This window comes from Heterodontus francisci, chromosome 34 (genome assembly GCF_036365525.1).
Source record: "Heterodontus francisci isolate sHetFra1 chromosome 34, sHetFra1.hap1, whole genome shotgun sequence".
Classification (NCBI taxonomy): Eukaryota; Metazoa; Chordata; class Chondrichthyes; order Heterodontiformes; family Heterodontidae; genus Heterodontus; species Heterodontus francisci.
The window spans coordinates 12,819,844-12,830,219 of NC_090404.1; positions in this window are offsets into that span (position 1 = coordinate 12,819,844).

Genomic DNA, 10,376 nt, shown 5'->3' on the forward strand with positions numbered 1-10,376 from the left:
AGCTGCTAGAGGACATTGTGTAATATAAAGTGAGCCAAACCCAAGAGCAGTAATTCCTGATGAAGGGACTCGATTTCTTGAGCTGAGACATGGACAAGTGCAGCAATAGGTGAGACAGGGTTCTGTGTATTAGTAACAGCGAGATGGTTTAGTACTGTAATAACAGAGGCAGGGGATTGTGTGATGTAAACTGACACATGGTCTAGTGCAGTAATAACTGAGGCAAGGCATTGTGAAATATAAGCAGAAACATAATCCAGTATATTAACACCTGAGATTGGGTCAATGTAGAAATAACTGAGTCATGGATTGTCTTAATATGACCAGACACAACGTTTGTTGCAATACAAATGGAAAACTGATCGAGTGTCGTAGAAGCAGAGACAGTATCAAGTGCAATATAAACTAAAGTAGGGTCGAGCACAATATAAACAGAGGCAGAGTCTAGTATAATATAAACAGAAACAAAGTCTAGGACAGTAACAGCTGAGACAGGGCCTAGCCTAGTGTAATATGAAGAGAGAAAGGGCCAGGAGCAGTGATAACTGTCTCAGCGCCTTTTTCATGTGATGTGAACAATCGGGCTTTCACTGACATCTGGTGGCTTTGTTTGGCCATTGCTCCTATTGTGAAAATGTCATGTCTGTTACTGTTCCTTATATTAATGTATCAAAAAATAACTTGCATTGATCGACCACTTCATCACCTTCTCTAGAAGCTTCCAACATTTGAGGTGCAACTAATTGCAGATGAACGTGGTCGATTTATGTACAAAGACATCAGTAATAGAGTGACGTGGCTGAACTCCTGTTCATGTAGTTTTGTTGATCTTGGTTGAAGATTTGCCAGCACTTGTGGCTGAACCTGCCTCTCAAGGATTGGCCTTTGCAACCATCAGTAAAGCTGCACCGAGAGAAGACACCCCATTTTATATGAGCCGAGCACACCAGGCAAGGCTGAAGCATTTGCACTCATCTTCAGCCAGAAGTGCCAAGTGGATGATCCATTTCGGCCTCCTCCTGCGGTCCCCAGCATCATAGATGCAAGTCTTCAGCCAATCCGATTCACTCCACGTAATGTCAAGAAATGGCTGAAGGCACAGGACACTGAAAAGGCTTTGGGCCCTGACAACATTCCGGCAATAGTACTTAAGACTTGTACTCCAGAACTAGTCGAACCTCTAGCCTAGTTGTTCCAGTACAGCTACTTCACTGGCATCTACCCGGTAATGTGGAAAATTGCCCAGTTTTATCCGGTCCACAAAAAGCAGAACAAATGAAACCTGACCAATTAATGCCCTATTAGTCTACTCTCGATCATCAGAAGAGTGATGGAAGGTGTCGTCGACAGTGTTATCAAGCGGCACTTGCTTAGCAATAACCTGCTCATTGATGTTCAGTTTGGGTCGCGCCAGGGCCACTCAGCTCCTGACCTCATTACAGCCTTAGTCCAAATATGGACAAAAGAGCTGAACTCCAGAGGTGCGGTAAAAGTGACTGCCCTTGACCTCAAGGCAGCATTTGACAGAGTATGGTATCAAGGAACCCTGGCAAAACTGGAGCCAATGGGAATCAGGGGAAAATTTCTCTGCTGGTTGGAATCATACTGAGCAAAAAAGAAGATGGTTGTGGTTGTTGGAGGTCAAACATCTCAGCTCCAAGACATTACTGCAAGAGGTCCTCATGGTAGTCTCCTAGGCCCAACCAGCTTCAACTGTTTCATCAATGACCTTCCCTGCATCTTAAGGTCATAACTGGGAATGTTTGCTGATGATTGCACAATGTTCAGCACCATTCACAACTCATCAGATACTGAAGCAGCTCGTGTCCAGATGCAGAAGCACCTGGGCAACATCCAGGCTTGGGTTGATAAGTGGCAAGTGACAATCACGGCACACCAATACCATTCAATGACGATCTCAAACAAGTGAGAATCTAACCATCTCCCTTGATGTTCAATAGCACTACCATCGCTGGTAGTAACCCCACTATCATCAACCAGAAACTGAACTGGACCAGAGACGCAAACACTGTGGCTACAGGACCAGGTCAGAGGCTAGGTATTCTGCGGCGATTAGCTCTCCTCCTGTCTCCCAAATGCCTGTCCAGCATCTGCAAGGCACAAGACAGGAGTGTGATGGAATACCCATCACTTGCATGGATGGATGCATCTTCAACAACATTCAAGAAGTTCGACACCATCCAGGACAAAGAAGCCCGCTTGATTGGCACCCATCCACTAACTTCAACATTAACTCCCTTCACCACCGAAGCACAGTGCCAGCAGTTTGTACCATCTATGAAATGCAACTTACCAAGGTTTCTTCGACAGCACCTTCCAAACCCGCGAACTCTACCACTTCGAAGGACAAGGATAGCAGTTGCATGGGAACAGCACCACCTGCAATGTCCCCTCCAAGCCACACACCATCCTGACTTGGAACTATATAAACTTTCCTTCACTGTCACTGAGTCAAAATCATAAGACTCCCTTCCTAACAACACTGTTGGTGTACCTACAAACCAATGACTGCAGCGATTCAAAAAGGCAGCTGAGCACCACGTATCGAGGACAATTAGGGATGGGCAATGAATGCTGGCCTAGCCAACGACGCTCATACCCCATGAACGAATAAATGTATTGTTCGCTGCATGTCCATCATTCTTGTGGATGGAAGAATGCCAAACCATGGTTGAAAGGGGGAATGTTGACCAGGACACAGTGTGGGGACCATGGGAACTTTAATGTCCACTGCAACAGACAAGGGAAAGGGGACAGCTTATTGGTTCTTGATACCACCTGAAAGACAGTGGGGGCGATTTTCCCTTGTACTTTAAGTGCTAAGCAGCCTCCAATGGAGCCACAATGGGATCTTAAGCTGAAACGTTAGTTTATCTCGCGTTTAACGGAAGACGCCACGTTGGTAAAGAAGTTGATGCTTCGGCTAGGTAAGGCCGCCCAGAGGAGCATTCAACAGCTGATTCTTACCGAACTCGCCTGTTAGCGCTCATTAAAGAGATGGCATTTTGATAACCAGCACTAGATAGACCCTCTCTCTAAACAGCAACCAGCTGACTGGGGTAAACGAGTTGTTGCCGAGGTTTTCTGTGCTACTTAAATGTACATCGCCTTTTACTGTCCACTCACTGCTGGAGGTTTGAAGAGGACTTTTGAAAAACATCTGGAGAAATTCTGGGACACTTTTGCCACTTCACCAAGACAGTATCAACATTTATTCTTAGAAATTCTCTGCGTCACACATCCAAAAAGTGAAAGAGATGTGAAACGTGACCTTACAGGAGCAACTAAGAGAATGTGATCGCTTGGCCATCGGCATCTTGCTGGCTGGATGAGTTGGGGGAGCACATGAGGCCAGGCTGGGCAGCACCAGCTGCTGCAGGATAGTGAGACAGGAGGGTGATGTGGTGCCCTTCCCCACTGCGAGTAGAGGACATCCCTCCTCCCCTGGATCTCATACTCCACAACCTACAATGCTGTGTCTGAGAATCTGTGCACCCACTCAAATGGTTCCTGAGCCATCCTGAAACATGTTACCGTGTGTCAGTCAGGTTACCCAACACTTCTCGACCTCATATACTGCTTCAAGAAAATTGTGGCTAATCAGCACTTGAGTGCTGAACCTGCTGGTATCTGGTTTAGTGCCTCCAGGCGAGTTCAATTATGGTAAGCAGCAATTAGGATCAACATTGTGTGCTAAGTCCAGAGGTGTTTCATTAGCACAGTGCCCATTGAGCCCCCTGCTTTCACTCTTTCATCAAAATAACCGCAAAGTGTTTCATATATATGCCTGTATGTACGGGTACAAAACACTGCATATTGTTTGCAATTCCACAAATATAAATAATTATTTTCACATGTTTTAGCATCTTTTTAATTAAAAATGTAATTGTAGACCGGGGTAAGGAGCAGCTACTCACCAGTCTCTGTACTTTGTTGTGAAGCCGACAGAGGAGGTGGTGGCGTAGTGGTAACGTGACTGGGCTAATAATCCAGAGAACCAGACAAATGCTCTGAGGACATTGGTTAGAATTACTCCACAGCGGATGGTGAAATTTAAGTTCAATTAATAAATCGGGAAATTAAAGCATATCTAAAGGTGACCATATAGATTGTTCTAAAAACCCATCTGGTTACCGAACGTCTTTTAGGGATGGAAATATGCCATCCTTACCCAGTCTGGCCGAATATGACACCAGACACCCAGATATGTGGTTAACTCCTAAATTCCCTCTGCAACAGCCTAGCAAACCTCTCAGTTCAAGGGCAATTAGGGATAGGCAGTAAATGCTGGCCTAGCCAGCGATGCCTGCATCCCATGAACGAATAGAAATAAGAATCTGATGGTACATACCTCGTGTGTGTGATGATCTGTGCAAGTGATAGTAAAATGCACCTGATGTTAAGTTAATAAATCTGCAAATGACTAGTTTATTATTCCTCTCATTTGCAAAGGAGTGAAACACTTGCAGCTTTCCAGTGACTTTCACTCAATTTATGTTTACACAGATTCCATTTCAGCCTATTACCTTCACAATTTCATTACCTTCATTGACGTCTTTCAATACTTTTTATGGTTTAGTTCATTAATAACTGAGATAAAAACTAATTATACTATATTATATGATGTGACATAGTGATATGGCCGAGTGCATCAATAACTGAGTGGCGGCCTAGCATAATATAAAAAAGCAACATGGTTTGGTGTAATATAAGTGCGACATGATCTAGTGCAGTAATGAGCAAGGCCTAATGTATTATAAGCAGGCAAATAGTCTCCTGCAATAACAACTGCACATGGTGTAATGTAGTAAGCTAATGCAGGATCTAGTGTAATAGAAACAGAGAGATGGTCCAGTGCAGAAATAAGTGAGACAGGGCCTAGTGTAATATGAGCAGATATAAGGTCTAGTGCAGTAATAACAGAGAATAGGTCATGTGCAATACAAACAAAGAGACTGTTTAATGCAGTGCCAACTGCAATACTGCCTAATGTAACATAAACAGATACAGGGTCCAGTGCAATATCAGCAGAGATTTGATTTTGTCGAAAATCAACTGTGGAATGATCCCGTACACTGCAGGTAAAGACTGTATTAAGTGAGGGAGAAGGTAGTACTATATAAACACACACACAGAGAGTGAGAGAGAAAGAGATGGTCTAGTGCAGTAATAACTGAGAAAAATCTTTTATAATATATTAAAAGGCACACTATTCTACACTTAATACTGAGACATCGCCAGGAATAGGGTGTCAAGTGTAATGTAAACAGGTTCGTGTGTAATGCAATGTGTACTACAGTGTCATGTATACTTTTTTATTACATTAGCTCTCACTGCACTAGGCCACAGATTACTCGAGTAAAAAATAATGATGAGGCTGAACTTTTACAAAACAGCGGTAGGCCTCATCTGGAGTAATGTAACAATCTCTCAGAGATGAACTGGGATTGAGGGGCAAGATTAAAGGTGATAATAGTACACCGCACTTTACACAACTTAGTGACAAACTCTGTTATGTTAAAGTTTACAAATTCAGTCTTGTACTTTACTGCGATAATTGCGCACAGTAAATTTTTTCTTGTCAAGGGATTTTTTTCCTGAGTGCTTTTCTATTTGGATTTCGACTGACCCACTGACTCTGTCAGAGTTTGGAACCATGACCACACAGCACCGCCAGATGAGCAGTCGCAGTGTCCTAAAATCCACCCAATGCCATAACTCTCAGCTGCTTGACCAGAATAACATTGCTCATTCATTAATATTACTTATGAATAATAACAATAAAAGAAAGAAAATTACCCTATCACGAAAAGCCTTACTTGATTAAATATATTTGTTTCAAACTAATTCTAATACATTCAAATATTCAGTCAATGTTTCCCATCATGAGTGCACACCCTCATCCATTCATCAAGCTCCTATTAAAAAGTTCTTTTCGAGAAAGTCACGAACGAGTATAAGAGCTGATTTGTCCCGCATCTAAGGGATTGCAGCCTTTTCCCTAAAAGCAATGGATATTAACACTGTGACAATGGATGATTCCCACTGTTCATAATAATCTTTCATCAAAATACTTTGACAGCAGATTTCACAAGAAAGACCTGCTCATAACTACCCTTCCTGTTTGGTTCAGCAATCTCTGTACCCTTAAAAAATCTCCATTCCTAAAACAACAGTACCAGGGAGAAATCCAAAAAGGACAGCACTCTCAACTACAGCTTTGCAGAAGAGTTTCATGATTGTGGCATGTACTCAAAAGGATTTTAACACTCTGAGGTAACGTATTGGTGTGTGTCCCTTGGTCACCACATATCTACACTGTTCCTGCCCAATTCAAATTATCATCAATACACTGAAATTGGATTGAACTGAATATATCACATTAGATCATAACTCTGTTTAATTGCATTAACCATGTCTTTGTTTATATTATACGAGGCCATGTCTCAGCTATTTTACGGCACCAGGCCATTTCACTGTTCTATGGACAGATGGATATGAATATAAATGAAAATATATGTTTGTGTGTGGATGCAGTCATTGCTGGTTGGAAGAATACGTTTAATCTTGTAAATAGCTATCAACAGTTGTGTGGAATCTCTAATGGCTCTGGTATTATGTGGGGATTATTTGTGTTGAAAGGATGGGGTGAATCTTGTAACAATAACCCAGAGATTAACCAGCATTGAGGTAGAGCACTAAAGGTGAGCAATAGTACAATACACTTTACACTGCTTAGTGACAAACTGTTGTGTTAAAGTTTACTAATTACCACTTGTGTTGTCCTATCATAATTGCTCACAGTTTCCTTTTATTGTTAAGGATTGTTTTTCCTGCCGGATTTTCTATTTACCTTTCGTCTGACCCACTATTTGTGTCAGACAGAGTCTGGATCTGTGACCGCGCAAACCGTGGCTTATGGTCTGCCGCAGTGTCCTAAACTCCAATGAGCAATAATCTCCGCTGCTGGATTTGAACAAGCTAAAATGAATCAGGCGGACATACACACACACACACACACACACATGTCAGTGTATGTGTATATATACATAGAACTGTGTATGTGTATATATACATAGAACTGTGTGTATATATATATATAAGGTGTGTGTCTATGTGTGTTTGTGTAGAAAGCATATCATTAATAATATTTACAAGTGGATTCGACAAAGATGGATGGAGATCTTCACAAATTATGCTTTAGCAGTTTATTTCCTTCTATTCCAAACATAATTGCAGATCATTTAATACGTTTGAAGAAGGCTGTAAATATATTGCACATGTCGATTTCGCTGTTTATATTACACTATGTCACGTCTCTTACTCAGCGGAGCAGGTGCTACCAACCGAGCTACAGCTGATGACCGTGGGTTGGTGCTAATTAAAATATAGATCAAGGGGGAAGAGGTAAATGGATCTCCAGGCATTCAACAGTTCAACGTCCGCTAAATATACAGTGTTAAATCAGACAGAGTCCAAATCGCTCAGTTATTCCCCCGTAATGTACTGTACGACCGGTAGTACAGATGCTGACTGTGGGTGTGACCTTAAATCCAACACCAGAACAGTTCTGCTATTTCGGGAATTGTACTGTATCATTCGACTATTTAGTAGATAACCCAAAACTGCACATAATCCAAAATTTATGCGGACAAAATCGGCCATTGGTCATTTTCTACAAAAGAAACGTGAATGGACTAGGAATCGTACAAGTATTGGTGATCATCAATAGATTGAGGAACATCAATCGATTGGGAGTGATGAAAGGATTGGAATCATAAATAGATCGAGAGACATCAACCAGCTGCAAGTTATCAATTATTATAGAAAGTTGATGGTTGTGGATCTATCAATAGATTGGAACCATCAATGGATTCGAAATATCTAATGTTTGTGGAACACGATGAAGAACAAAAACATTGAGATGTCATTTGTTTTGAATCTGAAACCTGATTGACCCCTCCCTCTTGTGTCAGAGCGAAATACCTATTAATCTGGAAATATCTCTCTGTCTATCTGTTTCTGTTAACTGGCGCAGAGACAATTTGTTACTCCTACTGGTGGAAACTCGAACTGTGCACAATACATATTAATATTCTTAGATTATAGGAGACAGCCTCTTATACAAAGGGTGGGTGGGGGGGAATCAATTAGGAATCAATCAACTCGGTGCCATTCCCCTAAAAACAAATCACCAATTGTACCCCAATATTAATAATTCATTTTGCAGCATTTTTGGAACATTCGTAAAGGGTTTCAAGGTATAAATTCGGAGCAGAAATTTCTGCGGAAAACCAGTTACTGAATATTCCCAAAGTGGCATCTTGTCAGAGGCTTTATATCCATACAGAACTTTTCCACGACACCAAACACACCTAACACAGATGTGCAACAGGATGAAAAACAGGATTTTGCATTAAACTCATACCATAGAACACTGGCCGGAGAATCATATTCAAAATTGAAACAAAAACAAGAAATGCTGGAAATGTTCAGCAGGTCTGGCAGCATCTGTGGAGAGGGAAGCAGAGTTAACGTTTCAGGTCAATGACCCTTCATCAGGACTGAAGTATTCAGACTGGTACAAATGAAATAAAGGGGTGGCTTCATTTTAGCAGCAATCAATCACAATATAGAACAGCATCTTCAGGCCCATCCATCCATCTCTCCACCAATTCATCCATCCATCCATCAATCTGCTCTTCAGTCCTTTCAACAAAACATTCAGACATCCAACTATCCATTCATTCCTGTATCGCTGCATCCATCCAACCCTCCATCCATATAAACAAGTACATTTATCAATTTCAGACCGTCTCTATCGGTCTGTCTGTCTGTCTGACTATCTGCCTGTCTGACTGTCTGTCTATCTATCTATCTATCTATCTATCTATCTATCTATCTATCTGTCTGTCTATCCATCTATCTATTGCAATGTTATGACATGCTGGACAGATCGTCCAGTGGACTATTGCTACTAACAGGGTGTCTGAGACACTGGATATATTTCCTTTCCTGATAGACGGGAGCAGTTCACTTGGATGGACAGCTGAAAAAATAAAATTGATTCCAGTATTGTTCCTGGGTAGATTTAACTATGAATAGGCCTCATTGACAATGTTAAGGATTTGAAGTTGGCTTGCAGTCAAGCGGTCAGTCGTGAGGAAACACATCTTTGATTTACTGCACAGAACCTCCAGATGCTTCCTGTAAATGACATTGGATGTTCGAGCCTCCCTGACGGCAGTCAGCTGGGTTGCTGCCAAATATTGTGTGGGGAAAATTAGCGTGAATATGAATCGGCAAAGATGGGATTTAACCATTTGAGCATTAACTTATTCAACAGCGCTCTGACAGAAGAAAAAGCATTTTACGGTCTCACATCTAAAGAATAATGTTCAGTAAATTCAGCGCTCATATCATGATAAAATGAGTTCTGGAAATAATAAATTGACACACGCGACAATTAAGTATAATTCTGGCTAATGAAGACCATTCATTCCGAACTGTATAAAGTTCTAAAGAGAGATTTTAATAACCCCATACACACCAGAATCAGATAAGTGGGAATCGCAAAGTAAATAAATAAATAGGTGTAACTGCCTTGAACCCGTTGCATTTACATGAATTTTCTAATAAAGCAGTGAATCACATTCAAACTAAAGACCCCTTTATGACTGATAAGAGCTGCATACAGTACAGTTTTATTTGTGAAGATCTATGTTGCTTAACCAGCCTTCTTTTAGCCAGGCTCCCTATAGGTAGAGAAATGCCCAGTTTGCGATACGTTTCCACAGTAAATAAAGCATTTGTTCGTGTGATATTCTGTAGCATGGCGTTAATTCCTGATATACTGTGTCCCTGATTCCAATGTATGTTACACAGCCTGTCGCTATGAAAGTTATCTGCAATGATTTGGGTGCTGGGTGATAGGTTTGCTGATCACCATGTCGGTTCTGATTCACCAGCTTCTCTTTTTCAAAAGCTGGTATGAATTTTACTTGTCACTCCTTAATTATCAGGCAAATGGATTTATTTTACAGATAATGTTCAAAGGCAGCCTTAGGGTCACAGAGTCAGAAGCAATTCGAGAAATGCAAAGAGAGAGAGAGGGAGAGAGACACACACATACACACTTGAATAATTTGAAGGGTTGTTCTTCATCTCTGGTCCTAAATCGGATAACTACAGGCTTTCACACTGCAAATGGAATCAATTTACTAATATCCTGCATTTAGTTGCATAAATTAATAAAATATTATATCATCGGGGATACTTTATTGGTATAGATTGAAGAGATAAATAATGAGAGATGGATTAACACCTCCTAGCATTCACTTTAGACCCTGGCACCG